Source organism: Schistocerca serialis, chromosome 4, assembly GCF_023864345.2.
Source record: "Schistocerca serialis cubense isolate TAMUIC-IGC-003099 chromosome 4, iqSchSeri2.2, whole genome shotgun sequence".
NCBI lineage: Eukaryota > Metazoa > Arthropoda > Insecta > Orthoptera > Acrididae > Schistocerca > Schistocerca serialis.
Genome location: NC_064641.1, coordinates 352,966,305 through 352,981,713, shown reverse-complemented (window position 1 = coordinate 352,981,713; position 15,409 = coordinate 352,966,305). Strand labels below are relative to the sequence as shown.

Sequence of the window (15,409 nt, the reverse complement as noted above, 5' to 3'; positions counted from 1 at the left end):
CTTCTTCATTCAACCTCGCGTCTCTCAACAAGTTTTCGTGAGTGATCTTTGACGCTCCTTTTTTTTCTGGTCGCAGCAGAGCAGAGCAATTATCACAGCAGCAATCTTCTTCGTCCGATAATCCGAACCACAGTATTATTGCATATTATTACTGACAATATTATTCAACATTCTAGGGCTAAAGTCCATAATATTGCCCAATATTATTGTGCAATATTATCAACAGCCTATGATCCGCTTTAACAGAGATCTCAATAAATATTGAGCTGCACACAACCGACCGCCAGAGCTGAAAAATCGGTTTGTCGGTCGTCTCTCGTCTGAAAAGCCTTTACCTGTACAGTTACAATTACCATTTATTGGTCGGTTGCCTCATTAAGCGGAAAATGTGTAGGATGCTTTGCTATAACAGACAAAATGGAAATAACCAGCTTTTTCTACTGCGAGAGTATGACCATATACCAACTCTGAAGTTGGATGTGATCTGACAAATACGTTGAAAGGTCTTCTTGTCGCTGAAGGGAATTTAGAGATGAAATTTCTCTTAACGAATTTCGATTTCTGTTGGCGGCACTCCCGGTTGCCATGGTTTTGTTTGTGTGTCAAAATTTGCAGGCGGTTCGTTTCAGTTGGGTTTAACCTCACTTAATATTATACGTCCTGGTATCTTGTTTTATGTAGTAAGAAGAAGAACAATAATGAGATGTCGTTATAGCGTAATACTCACTAATGGTAACAGTTCATAATAACTTTTCTATTACTTTGTGAGTAAGAACGTATGTTGACATAGTAAATATGATTGTTGTGACGAGAAGCTAAGGCATTAAGACCCTCGCAAGTTTTACATTAGGATAGTAGCAGTTTGCAACATTTGTCGTATCCGACGTAACTAAAGACGATTTTATTTTGTTAAGAGTGTCAGCTTGGTGTGGAAACGAAATATTAGAGCTTATAGGCCAAAAGTTCATTATTTTTTTTATTTGGTATGCGTATTCCATGGATCCGTACATGCGAGTGATTCGCCTGGATGTGGAACGTGTTAATACAGTTGTACAAATACAATTAATGCTACGGAATAGTAATATAATAGAATGAAATATATAGTATCACTTTTTCTCATTTACAAGCTGTCATTTAACTAGTATAGCAATTCACACTATAACATTGTAACATTAACATATCATCCATCTAATAACTTAGAGACTAAATACATCTATTATTAAGGGAGTGCATTATTTCTGGAAAAGAATTCATCTATGGAGTACAGTGGATGACCAAGCATCTTTTTTTTTAACGTACCTTTGAACAGCGTTTCATTTCCTCTTGTACATTTAATATAATTAGGCAATGCATTAAAAGTCTTTATAGCAGCATACTTTACTCCCTTCTGTACAAGTGATAGTTACAACATGTAGATCATCCTTACCTGTAGTATTGTAGTTATGGTATGAACAATTTGTTTCATACTGAGCATAGTCTTTATTAATAACATTCATCAGAGAGTATATGTACTGACTTGTTGTAGTTAGTATACCTAACTGTGTGAAAAGTTTTCTACATGAGGTTCGTGTAGGAACCCCACACATGATTCTGAATGCTCTCTTCTGAGTGGTTAAGATTTATTTTGAGGCTGGTGAATTACTCCAGAAGATTATTCCATAACTCATTAATGAGTGAAAGTATCCAAAGTAAGCTGATTTTAAAATGTTGATATCCTGAAAATGAGTGATGATTCTTAAAGCAAAAGTTGCTGATGAAAGCCTTTTTAGAGTAAGGGACACATGCTGTTCCCAGTTGAGCCTACTGTCAATATGAACCCCTAGGAATTTAGTGGAGTGCACCTGTTCTAGTTCCTGGTTGTCATGAGCAATTACTATATTTTCTGGAGTTTTATTTTTTTGTGGAACTGTATAAAATTAGTTTTTTTAATATTATCTGAAAGAGAATTATTTGAAAACCAAGCTGTAACTTCTCTGAGTATATCATTAACATCAGTCTCCAGATCAGCAGTAGACTTACCCATCTTCTACAATGCTTGTATCATCAGCAAACATTGTGAATTCACAATTTTTACTAATGGACAGGGGTAAATCATTAACATATTAAAAACAGCTAGGGTCCAAGGACTGATCCCTGGGGAACTCCATGCTGTATTTTGCCCCATTCGGAATCCACTAGACTAGAAGATCCTTTGTTGCAGCCATTTAGAATCACCTTTTGCTTCCTGTCTTTAAGATCTGATATTAACCAGTTACCTATAGGCCCTTTGATTCCATAATGATAGGCCTTCCCCAAGAGTATCTTGTGGTTTATATTTGTATTTGTATTGTGTTTACAGAATCAAAGACTTTGAAAAGCTCACAGAAGACACTAACTGGTGACTTCTTACTATTAATAGACTCAAAGACCTCATTTGTGAGTGTGCTCTGTGAAAACCCCTTTTTGAAAACCAAACTGTCTGTGGTTAATAATATTAAGTTTATCAAAATGTCCCACAATCCTGTTATACACTGCCTTTTTAACAACCTTTGAAAACGTTGTTAAGAGAGAGACAGGACTATAATTTTTGACGTCTGTATAGCATCACCAGACTTGAAAAGAGGTCTCACAATGGCATATTTCATTCTCTCTGGAACAACTCCCTCATAAAGAGACTTGTTGCAAATGTGAGCAAGTACTACACTTAACATCATTACTGCAGGCTTTCAACAGTTGACAAGAGATGTTGTCTATACCTGAAGATCCTTTACTTTTCAATGAGTGAATTATTATTTTTTATTTCATTAACAGTTTTGGGTGGTACATTTATATCATTAAAACTTTGTGGGAGGTTAAGTTTCAGAATATCTGCAGCTTCCATCAGGTCACCACTGAACCCTATTTGAGAAGTGACAGTAAGTGGTTGTTAAATGTGTCTGCTATCTGTTTACTATCAGTTATTTACAAATCTATAATTTTTAAGTCAGCAGTTTTTACATTGTCAGATGGTGCAATACCTGTTTCCCTCTTTATTACATTCCAAATTATTCTGATTTTATTATTTGAACAATTAATTTCAGATTCTATGCTCATACTTTTAGATTTTTTAATGACTTTAGTCCTTTAATAGTTCATCTGGAGGGGATTATTGGATTGCCTGGATATTATATACAGTTCTCGTTTTCTCTGGCATGATATTTTTATGCCCTTGGTGAGCCATGTTTTTTTGCTTGATTGCCTGTTCTGTAATCTGCAGACCTTTTTTGGAAAGACACTTTCAAATATACCTAATAATTCATCAGTAAATAAATTATATTTTGTATTAGCATCATTTGCAAGATAAATATACCTCCAGTCAGTCTCCTGAATGCATAATTTAAAGTTTTGGATATTTTCCTCATTCATGTTTCAAATGGTTTTCCACTGTGCACCAGCTTTGCTCTGATTTGTATTAAAGTTGTCAATTGTAAGTATTTGCCCATCATGATCAGGGAGACCATTTATGACTTTTTCAACTTTGATGTGATGAGTTCTACTCATATCTACAAAGATATTGTCTATTAGAATGCTGGAAGTGGCAGTAGTTCTTGTGGGAAATCTGACAGTGGAGACAAGATTGTAGGTATGCATTAAAGTTGCAAACTCTGTCTTAGAAGATAAGCTTTCTAGGAAATCTATATTAAAATCTCCAGTCACTATAATGTTCCTATTTTTCCTTGTGAGATATAATAGCACAGAATCTAATTGTTTCATGACTACTTTAAAATTACCAAATGGAGCCGTGTATACTGCTACGATTGCCAGTTTCTTGTTAGCTTCTACTCTTTCTGTAACACATGCCTCAAAGTGTTTCTCTACATCTATTGTATTAAAGGACAGGCTGTTTTTCACGTAAATAGCTGCCCCACTTTTACAAATATACTTTCTACAAAATGAGGTAGCTAATACGTAGTTTGGAATATTGAGCATTTCGTTGCCAACAGTGACATGGTGTTCTGTCAGACAGAGAATATGAGCACAATTTGTGCCTGTTGGTTCATCAATATTTACAGTAAATTGGTCCAACTTACAGAGCAGGCTTTGAATATTTTGGTGAAAAATTTTGAGCTTATTTTTAATTACATGATTGGTTTTGGTGCTGCCACTGTTGGGACTGAGTTTTATTTCTTTTGCCATGCCAGTATTATAGGAACAGTTTTCTGCAGGGAAGGGGGAGCTGTTGTACTGGTAACACCCACATTTGTTGTAATTAACTGCATTACTTACATTCTGATTGGAACCTTCCCCCTTCTGCCTCAGTACCATAAAAAATCCCCATTTGCAGCTGAGGACTTTCTTGATCTCAGACACAACCTTTGTGGAGCAGCTGCAGTCACTACTGTGCTCCTTTTTACCATAGAGGGTGGTTCTTCTGTTGGTGAGGTTTCTACACTGTCAGCTGGTACACTTGATCCTGTGGGGGTTGGTGTTGCTGTTTCTGCTATTGATGACCGTTCTTCCTCCTTAAATGCTGCTGCTGCTTCACAAGTTGGGAGTGTTGATTTCCCAAGGCATTTAAAATGAACTTGCGACCTTGGTTGCAGAGAAAAATACCAGACTTTAGTGATAGTACAAAATCAGGAATATCACCTATGTCCAAAGGCATATGTTTCCTCCATTAATGCACCTACTATCTGTCCGGGATGTTGGATGTCATGAATTTGGGTGGTGAAATCATCTCGGATTATCAGTGTTGTTTAGAAACTCTTGAAAAGTTTCCTTCATCTTAAGATAAGTAGCAGGAAACTTGTCGGAATGTTATGTCTAGACAACATTGGTCAAGGGTTACGTAGTGGCGGCCTTCCTTTATATTTTTCATAGTTAATGTGTGATGCATGCACATACTGCAAGCAAAATAATCGTCTGAGCCACTGTTGCACATTAGGACTAACCTGATAATGTTGCCAGGCTCATACTCAAGTTTTCATCGTGATTGCTCCCTCATATCGGCCTTGATATCATCAAGATTGGCACTGCTAATATGTTGTTTTCTAAGAGAAAGTTCACATGGCGATCAGAAAGAGTTCCCTGATAGTTTCGATGTTTTACCAACAGCAATGTTCACTCATTGGTTTAATAATGATTACTATATTTATTTGTACAGTTGAATCACACATGTGAGAAGTTGCTGACATTTTATTGTTTGTTTTGTTCTTAACAGTATTAAGATGTCGTACTTACTAGTAATTGATTTTCAGTTGACCAAACCTCATCCTCTCTTACTAGTGCAAGGTATCACTGAAAGAAACATGCTATGTCAGCCCTTTACCTCTTTTCTTCCATTTGGACTAATACTGAAGCTTGGAAATTGGTTTGTTTATTAAAGGAGTGGGGTTTTTAATATTCTTGCAGATTTTGAAGTTCTTCAACAGCAGTATACAAACTGCAGATGCCTACATCAATATCCATACTCTATAAATTGGTGTGAAACACATGGCAGAGGATACTTTCCAATGTACTGCACATCACAGTTGCCATATAGTATTTTAGAAGAATTACTGCTCAGATGTTCCTGTGCACCCTAGAGTTAGTTAAATAGCTAGTGTTTTCATAGTCCCTATGGAAGCTATTGTTTCTGTTGTAGGCTATGTTCCTACATTCCTTGTTTATAGTGGGTCTTGACACTTTATGGGAAAGGTTTCGTAAAATATTTGACATCTATGTTGAAGTGTCTGCCAGTTCTGGTTTTTCAGTATTTGTGTGACAGCCACCCGTAAGTCAGTCAAATGTATAAGACCATTAACACTTCTCTTCTCTGTTTATGTCCAGTACCTCTTTAGTCTCATTTGGTGTGGGTCTGATATATTTGGGCAGTGTTCTCTGTTGGGTTGCACGAGAGTTTTGTAAGGCTTCCCTTTGTATTTGGCTTTGAATAGGACACAATCTGATGCTGCATGGCTTTCAGCAGGAGGCCCCTCCAGTGTATAATACCTGTAGATTTCAGTAAAACACATTTTAACTGAATGTTTTTGTACAATAGTGCAGGGGTTAGCTTACCAGCTAATCTGTCCTCTACTATAGTAGATAATGAGATAAATATGCTATGACTGTTTGAAGTTTCTGATTTGTGGTGTAATTTTTTTAGTCATTGTACTATAATCTGCTTAGGATTTTAACAGCCTGTTTTAATATTGACAATGTTGGTAATTTTGCATTCACTGTAATTGGGTATGACTGACCACTCCCCCCCCCCCCCTGCCCCGCCCCCCTGCCCCCCCCTCTCTTTCTCTCTCTCTCTCTCTCTCTCTCTCTCTCTCTCTCTCTCTCTCTCTCACACACACACACACACACACACACACACACACACACACACACACACACACACACACACCCCTCTGCCTCTTGTTGGTCCTTTAAGTGTGTTAGGGTCTTAGAAGATTGCTTTAGAATATTTTTTGTTTTATAAAGAGTTATATGACTCTTTTTCAGAACAACCATATGATCTGATCTCTACATAGAGGACACTGATCTGTTATGTAAAGGGTCTGTCAATAAGATCCAATTGCTTTCAGGTAAGCAGTAATTCTACCTCTACCTACACAAGTTATCCACTCTTCCCCTATCCCCAATCGAAAGGGGAAGAGTGGTTAACTTGTGTTGAAAATGTCATTTTAGCTGCTACAACACTTCTATATACACTACATATTAAGAATTTGGAATTTATTTAAAACTAGCTGTGATGATAGCTGTTTGTCAGAAGCCAGGTGTGTATCTCAGCCATAATGCAATCTTACTATAAGTGAATAATTTTCATCCAACTACATACAAATTTTAAAAAATGTCAATGCAGAAGTTTAAAACTGGCTATAAGTCATAAAAAATTGGGTCAGTTGGTATGTGGACAGATAAGACCTCAACATTCAGCATTCTGAAATGACACTGTCTCAGATACTTTATTGGTCTCAGACAGGCATGATTTTATGTATGTAGACTGAAGCAATGAATAAAAATTTGTACCAAGGTTGGGAATCAAACCCGGGTGTCCTGCTTACTAGGCAGGTATGATAACCACCTCAGCACATCAGCTCACACAATTGCACGGATTACCCTGGAAAGCCTCCCTCCTTGATCCAAATTCTCGTTGCCACCCCAGTCTACCTTAAATATCCACTTACACATGAACAAAATTGCCAAGGTCTTCCTTGTTCTGGAATAGCACCTCAGCATTGAACATAAATGGGATCCAGCCTGAAACCCAGGAGCAGACACTTATACAAATGAAATTACACAATTTCAATATAATAGAAGGAAACATTCCACGTGGGAAAAATTATATATAAAAACAAAGATGAGGTGACTTACCGAACGAAAGCGCTGGCAGGTCGAAAGACACATAAACAAACACAAACATACACACAAAATTCAAGCTTTCGCAACAAACTGTTGCCTCATCAGGAAAGAGGGAAGGAGAGGGGAAGACGAAAGGAAGTGGGTTTTAAGGGAGAGGGTAAGGAGTCATTCCAATCCCGGGAGCGGAAAGACTTACCTTAGGGGGAAAAAAGGACAGGTATACACTCGCACACACGCACATATCCATGCGGGATGGATGGGATGGATATGTGCGTGTGTGCGAGTGTATACCTGTCCTTTTTTCCCCCTAAGGTAAGTCTTTCCGCTCCCGGGATTGGAATGACTCCTTACCCTCTCCCTTAAAACCCACTTCCTTTCGTCTTCCCCTCTCCTTCCCTCTTTCCTGATGAGGCAACAGTTTGTTGCGAAAGCTTGAATTTTGTGTGTATGTTTGTGTGTCTTTCGACCTGCCAGCGCTTTCGTTCGGTAAGTCACCTCATCTTTGTTTTTATATAAAAATTACACAATTTCATACACTTTACTGGTCTTGTACAGATATGATTTTATGTACATAGACTGAAATGGCGAATGATTTTTTTTTTTTTTTTTTTTTTAAAGTCCTGTGCAGTTGTGGGAACTGCTGTGCCAAGGTGGCTTAATGGCTCGATTCCTGGCCTCGGTATAAAGTTTCACTCACCACTTCAGTCAATATGCATAAAATCATATCTGTATTAGACCAGTAAAATCTCTGAAATTGTGTCATTTCATTTGTATAAATACCTCCACCTGGGTTTCAGGCTTTATCCTCCATTTACATTCGATGCTGAGGTGCTATTCCATAACATGGAGGGCCTTGGCAATTCTGTTTGGGTGTAAGGAGGGAATTTGAGGTATAGTGGGGGTGCAGTGAGAATTTAGATTGAGGAGGGAGGCATGCCAGGGTAATCCATGCAGTTGTGTGAACTGCTATGCCAAGGTGGTTTAGTGGCTAATTCACCTGTCTAGTAAGCAGGAGACTTGGGTTTGATTCCTGGCCTTGGTACAAATTTTCACTCACTGCTTATATAAGATTCAACATTCTATTGTATTGCTGTCTTGCATATACCCAGCCAACCATTAAGTTAATTCTTTGCTAGGATTTAAATTTTTACTTATATAACATATTGATTTTACTTAAGTTATGTCATAATGATAATGGAAACCAAAGGACTTTCTCAGACACAGTACAGAAAATAATGGCTACTGCAGATGAGTCAATGCAGCTGATCAGTGACAAATTATGGTTCCATCTGTTTGGCTTTATGTTTTAGTTAACAAACCAAATTTTGGAACTAGTCAGACAATTTCACATGTTCTATGTCAAACTCATCCCCATGAACCATGGACCTTGCCGTTGGTGGGGAGGCTTGCGTGCCTCAGCGATACAGATAGCCGTACCGTAGGTACAACCACAACGGAGGGGTATCTGTTGAGAGGCCAGACAAACGTGTGGTTCCTGAAGAGGGGCAGCAGCCTTTTCAGTAGTTGCAAGGGCAACAGTCTGGATGATTGACTGATCTGGCCTTATAACAATAACCAAAACGGCCTTGCTGTGCTGGTACTGCGAACGGCTGAAAGCAAGGGGAAACTACGGCCGTAATTTTTCCCGAGGTCATGCAGCTTTACTTTATGATTAAATGATGATGGCGTCCTCTTGGATAAAATATTCCGGAGGTAAAATAGTCCCCCATTCGGATCTCCGGGCGGGGACTACTCAAGAGGATGTCGTTATCAGGAGAAAGAAAACTGGCGTTCTACGGATCGGAGCGTGGAATGTCAGGTCCCTTAATCGGGCAGGTAGGTTAGAAAATTTAAAAAGGGAAATGGATAGGTTAAAGTTAGATATAGTGGGAATGAGTGAAGTTCGGTGGCAGGAGGAACAAGACTTCTGGTCAGGTGATTACAGGGTTATAAACACAAAGTCAAATAGGGGTAATGCAGGAGTAGGTTTAATAATGAATAGGAAAATAGGAACGCGGGTAAGCTACTACAAACAGCTTAGTGAACGCATTATTGTGGCCAAGATAGATACGAAGCCCACACCTACTACAGTAGTACAAGTTTATATGCCAACTAGCTCTGCAGATGACGAAGAAATTGAAGAAATGTATGATGAAATAAAAGAAATTATTCAGATAGTGAAGGGAGACGAAAATTTAATAGTTATGGGTGACTGGAATTCATCAGTAGGAAAAGGGAGAGAAGGAAATGTAGTAGGTGAATATGGATTGGGGCTAAGAAATGAAAGAGGAAGCCGCCTGGTAGAATTTTGCACAGAGCACAACTTAATCATAGCTAACACTTGGTTTAAGAATCATGATAGAAGGTTGTATACATGGAAGAACCCTGGAGATACTAAAAGGTATCAGATAGATTATATAATGGTAAGACAGAGATTTAGGAATCAGGTTTTAAATTGTAAGACATTTCCAGGGGCAGATGTGGACTCTGACCACAATCTATTGGTTATGACCTGTAGACTAAAACTGAAGAAACTGCAAAAAGGTGGGAATTTAAGGAGATGGGACCTGGATAAACTGAAAGAACCAGAGGTTGTACAGAGTTTCAGGGAGAGCATAAGGGAACAATTGACAGGAATGGGGGAAAGAAATACAGTAGAAGAAGAATGGGTAGCTTTGAGGGATGAAGTAGTGAAGGCAGCAGAGGATCAAGTAGGTAAAAAGACGAGGGCTAGTAGAAATCCTTGGGTAACAGAAGAAATATTGAATTTAATTGATGAAAGGAGAAAATATAAAAATGCAGTAAACGAAGCAGGCAAAAAGGAATACAAACGTCTCAAAAATGAGATCGACAGGAAGTGCAAAATGGCTAAGCAGGGATGGCTAGAGGACAAATGTAAGGATGTAGATGCTTATCTCACCAGGGGTAAGATAGATACTGCCTACGGGAAAATTAAAGAGACCTTTGGAGATAAGAGAACCACTTGTATGAACATCAAGAGCTCTGATGGAAACCCAGTTCTAAGCAAAGAAGGGAAAGCAGAAAGGTGGAAGGAGTATATAGAGGGGCTATACAAGGGCGATGTACTTGAGGACAATATTATGGAAATGGAAGAGGATGTAGATGAAGATGAAATGGGAGATACGATACTGCGTGAAGAGTTTGACAGAGCACTGAAAGACCTGAGTCGAAACAAGGCCCCCGGAGTAGACAACATTCCATTGGAACTACTGACGGCCTTGGGAGAGCCAGTCCTGACAAAACTCTATCATCTGGTGAGCAAGATGTATGAAACAGGCGAAATACCCTCAGACTTCAAGAAGAATATAATAATTCCAATCCCAAAGAAAGCAGGTGTTGACAGATGTGAGAATTACCGAACAATCAGTTTAATAAGCCACAGCTGCAAAATACTAACACGAATTCTTTACAGACGAATGGAAAAACTAGTAGAAGCCGACCTCGGGGAAGATCAGTTTGGATTCCGTAGAAATACTGGAACACGCGAGGCAATACTGACCTTACGACTTATCTTAGAAGAAAGATTAAGGAAAGGCAAACCTACGTTTCTAGCATTTGTAGACTTAGAGAAAGCTTTTGACAATGTTGACTGGAATACTGTCTTTCAAATTCTAAAGGTGGCAGGGGTAAAATACAGGGAGCGAAAGGCTATTTACAATTTGTACAGAAACCAGATGGCAGTTATAAGAGTCAAGGGACATGAAAGGGAAGCAGTGGTTGGGAAGGGAGTAAGACAGGGTTGTAGCCTCTCCCCGATGTTATTCAATCTGTATATTGAGCAAGCAGTAAAGGAAACAAAAGAAAAATTCGGAGTAGGTATTAAAATCCATGGAGAAGAAATAAAAACTTTGAGGTTCGCCGATGACATTGTAATTCTGTCAGAGACAGCAAAGGACTTGGAAGAGCAGTTGAACGGAATGGATGGTGTCTTGAAGGGAGGATATAAGATGAACATCAACAAAGGAAAAACGAGGATAATGGAATGTAGTCAAATTAAGTCGGGTGATGCTGAGGGAATTAGATTAGGAAATGAGACACTTAAAGTAGTAAAGGAGTTTTGCTATTTGGGAAGCAAAATAACTGATGATGGTCGAAGTAGAGAGGATATAAAATGTAGACTGGCAATGGCAAGGAAAGCGTTTCTGAAGAAGAGAAATTTGTTAACATCGAGTATAGATTTAAGTGTCAGGAAGTCATTTCTGAAAGTATTTGTATGGAGTGTAGCCATGTATGGAAGTGAAACATGGACGGTAAATAGTTTGGACAAGAAGAGAATAGAAGCTTTCGAAATGTGGTGCTACAGAAGAATGCTGAAGATTAGTTGGGTAGATCACATAACTAATGAGGAGGTACTGAATAGGATTGGGGAGAAGAGGAGTTTGTGGCACAACTTGACCAGAAGAAGGGATCGGTTGGTAGGACATGTTCTGAGGCATCAAGGGATCACCAATTTAGTACTGGAGGGCAGCGTGGAGGGTAAAAATCGTAGGGGGAGACGAAGAGATGAATACACTAAGCAGATTCAGAAGGATGTAGGTTGCAGTAGGTACTGGGAGATGAAGAGGCTTGCACAGGATAGAATAGCATGGAGAGCTGCATCAAACCAGTCTCAGGACTGAAGACCACAACAACAACAACAACAACATGTCAAACTGTAACACTGGGATGTTGTACTACTTTCTGGAACCAGAATTCAATGTACAGTATTGCAACCATGATCTTTGATTACAACAGGATGATGCAGTTCTGCATAGCTTCCATGACTTGGAGTCTGTGGATAAATCTTTGCAGAACATGTCATCAGCTATGGTGTAAAACACTGGCCTAACATTAGTACGTGTGACAGTCATGTGAGGTTATTTGTAAGGGAAGGTATGTGCTAAATAAGCTCACACAATGGAAGATTTGTATGATGATGTTTCTTGTGACATAATTCAGTACTGTGTGAACCTTCATGATATGGTACAACAGTGGTCACCATTTGAAGTATGTGTTATTCAAAATATAATTTGGTAAAAGAAATGACATCAATTTCCTGTTGTAAACCAAGTACGTTATATAATTTTCAACACTTTCAAAACTTTTTCTTAGATGCTTTAGTTGCCAATTGCAATAAAAATGCTAGAAATAACTTTATACTATGCAGAACCCTACTATGGTTGAACTCTGCAGTACTGAAGTCTTGCCAACAAAGTACAAATTACAGTTTTTTTACAGTATGTTACAATTAAATGAATCAAACAGTAGGACAATAATACATTCCATAATGAACAGCTGGTTTTACATACAGTTTACTACTATACTTATTTCTAGGGCAATATTATTGCTTACGATATTATTCATGTTAAATCCAAGTTGTTTGACCATTTATAAATAAGTCATTGCTTAAATCGTTTTTTAATAGTATCTCCTGTCAGCATCTTAAGATTATTTGGTAGCAAATTACAAAAACAGCTTCTTTGACATGTAGGTATTTTGCTGTTAACATTAATCTTCTTGTAACCAAATGAAATTCTGTTTTATACCTTGTATCATGGTCATGAATTTGCATGTTTCTACTTGTGGCTTTTTGGTCTTGTTTCCCTGTCATAATGGTTTCCAGCATATGCGTGGCATAAACTGTGAGAATATTGGAACTAGTAAACAGGCTTTTACAGGACGTTCTTTGTTACACTTTTACTACATTCTTCAAGGCTTTCTTCTACAATACTAGCGAAGCTGACAATGCTAAATATGTATGGGAATTGGTTATACATCCTGATTCCCCCCCCCCCCCCCCCCTCTCTCTCTCTCTCTCTCTCTCTCTCTCTCTCTGTGTGTGTGTGTGTGTGTGTGTGTGTGTGTGTGTGTGTGTGTGTGTGTGTGTCCATCCATCACCTCCTCCCCTTCCCCCCTTGCTCTGTCCATCTCCTCTTCTCCCTCCTATCTCTCTCCACCTCCCACTCCCTCTGTCCATCTCCTCCTTCCCAATATCTATATTCTTTTTCTTCAGCCCCCCTTTCTTCCATCTCCTTGTCCCATTTCTCATACCTAGAACCTTGTTATTTGTTATATATAAATAGATTGAGAATTTAAGTCTTGTAAAATTAATGGTTAAATCAGTTGCGATAATTGGTATTTGGTGTGTGTGAGATATCTCTTGCTGCTGGATCTGTGAGGATAGTAGCTACAATGACAGTATTTCACCTAGCTATAATCTACAAACTGGTGGGATTACGAAGTTTCGGACGTTAAAGATTTCATAGTAGTTTCTGATTGTAATGCGATAAGCCATACATACAACTTTTGTGTTGTATAGACAATTTGAGTTTGAAATTATACAAAAGGAGGAAGAACATATAATAGAGAAACAATTTGTCTAATGGTTTAAATGCCCTGCAGTCATGGTTAAAACCTGACCGCAAAAAGAAAATGAAATCACACTCTTTCACAATGCAACATAGCACAGCATTATTTCTCAGATGCAGTTTTAAACTAAAACCTGAACATTGTCTTTTTTTATATACATAATCTCCTATGTTCATCCAGATGAACTGTTTATTAAAAATATTGTGCAAAAATTCCAAGAAATTTTTAAGATTTTTGCTAATAATATTTCCCTATTATATGTTTGTATATTAAAATAATATTTAGCCTACATCCATTTGAATGTTTATTAGAGTGTAATGTATGTAAAAATTTGAATTAAATTGTTCAAGTACTTTTCGAGATTTTCAGTAACAGTGTTAAACGATGACTTTTCTTTATAAATAGCTTAGATGAAAACCCATGTATATAAGAGTCACAGGTCCTGCCCCACAGTACCAATCCATAATACAAGAAAGGGTAAAATACTCCAAAATATACAGTTTTTAGGATTTCAGAATTAAGGTATGATGATACTCTTTTTAATACACATACTTGGTGTACAAGTATGAAATGCATATTTCAGACAACAGATGTCGCACCCATGCAGTTTATGCTATAAAGATTTGACACTGCACCAGTTTGTTGTGCCATGAACAAGTGACAGACATGCACCAGGAATAATTGGAAAAGTGAGTGCATAGTGTTGTGTTCAGTATATCTAAATTTATACTGAACAAAGAGCATCTGTGGGCAGCATTATTTTTTGTTTCCATTTGAAGAAAACTGGTGTTGAATCATACCGATCACTTCAAGAAGCTTATGGTGAACATCCCAGATCACAGGTCTATGATTTGGGATGAACATGTGCCATCTCAAGATGAGTGTAAACGATGGTTTCGGCATTTCAAAAATGGTGACTTTGATGTGGAAAACCGCCAAAAAAAATGGAGATGTGGCATTGGGAGCATTGTTGAATGAAGATGATTCACAGACACAAAAAAAAACTTGCCAAGCAATTGGGCAGTACTCAACAAGCTGTTGCCAATTAGCTATGAGAGATGGGAAAGATTCAGAAGACTGGTAGATGGGTACCACATGAGCTGAATGACATGTGTAAAAAAAAAAAAAAAACACATCTGAGGTATCACTTGCTTGTTGTGGAAGGAAGTTATTTTTGCACCGTACAATTGCAGAGGGTGAAAAGTGGATTTCTTTTAGAATCCCAAGTGCAAAAAATCATGAGTAGACCCAGGAAGACCATCCACATTGATCGATTGACTGAATCCCTTTGGCAGAAAGAGGATGGTCTGTGTTTGGTAGGATGAGAGAGGCGTGTTTGATAATGAACTGTTAAAATCTGGGAAAATGGTTAATACTAAATGTTACCAACAACAGTTGACCAATTTGAACCATTTGCTGCTTGAGAAAAGGCCACAATAACAAAAGAGACAACAAAAAGTCATTTTTGTTCATGATCTGCTCATTCACATATGGCAAAACCGATTCGTGACACTTTGGAGGCACTCACCTGGGAAGTTATACTACATGCAGCTTACTTACCAGACTTGGTGTCTTTCGATTACCACTTGTTTGCATCGATGGGTCATGCCTTTACTGAGCAGCACTTTGGTTCGTACGCATGTGTCAAAAAATGGCTCAATAAATGGTTCACAGCAAAAGAGAGAAATTATTGCTGGGATGTTATTCATAAATTGCCTGAAAGATGGGAAAA

General features: G+C 38.2%; 1 protein-coding gene across 2 annotated transcripts in view; it reads left to right on the top strand.

Annotated features, from left to right (window-relative positions):
* Positions 1-438: 438 nt before the first annotated feature.
* Positions 439-15,409, top strand: part of LOC126474136 (serine/threonine-protein kinase dyf-5) — a 283,860-nt gene continuing 268,889 nt past the window's right edge. Inside the window, exons 1-2 of one of the 2 annotated variants that reach the window (XM_050101573.1) lie at positions 439-732; positions 6,448-6,530. The gene's annotated coding sequence lies outside the window, so the exon portion shown is untranslated. The remainder of the gene's footprint in view (positions 733-6,447; positions 6,531-15,409) is intronic. The other variant, XM_050101575.1, reaches the window with a different exon arrangement.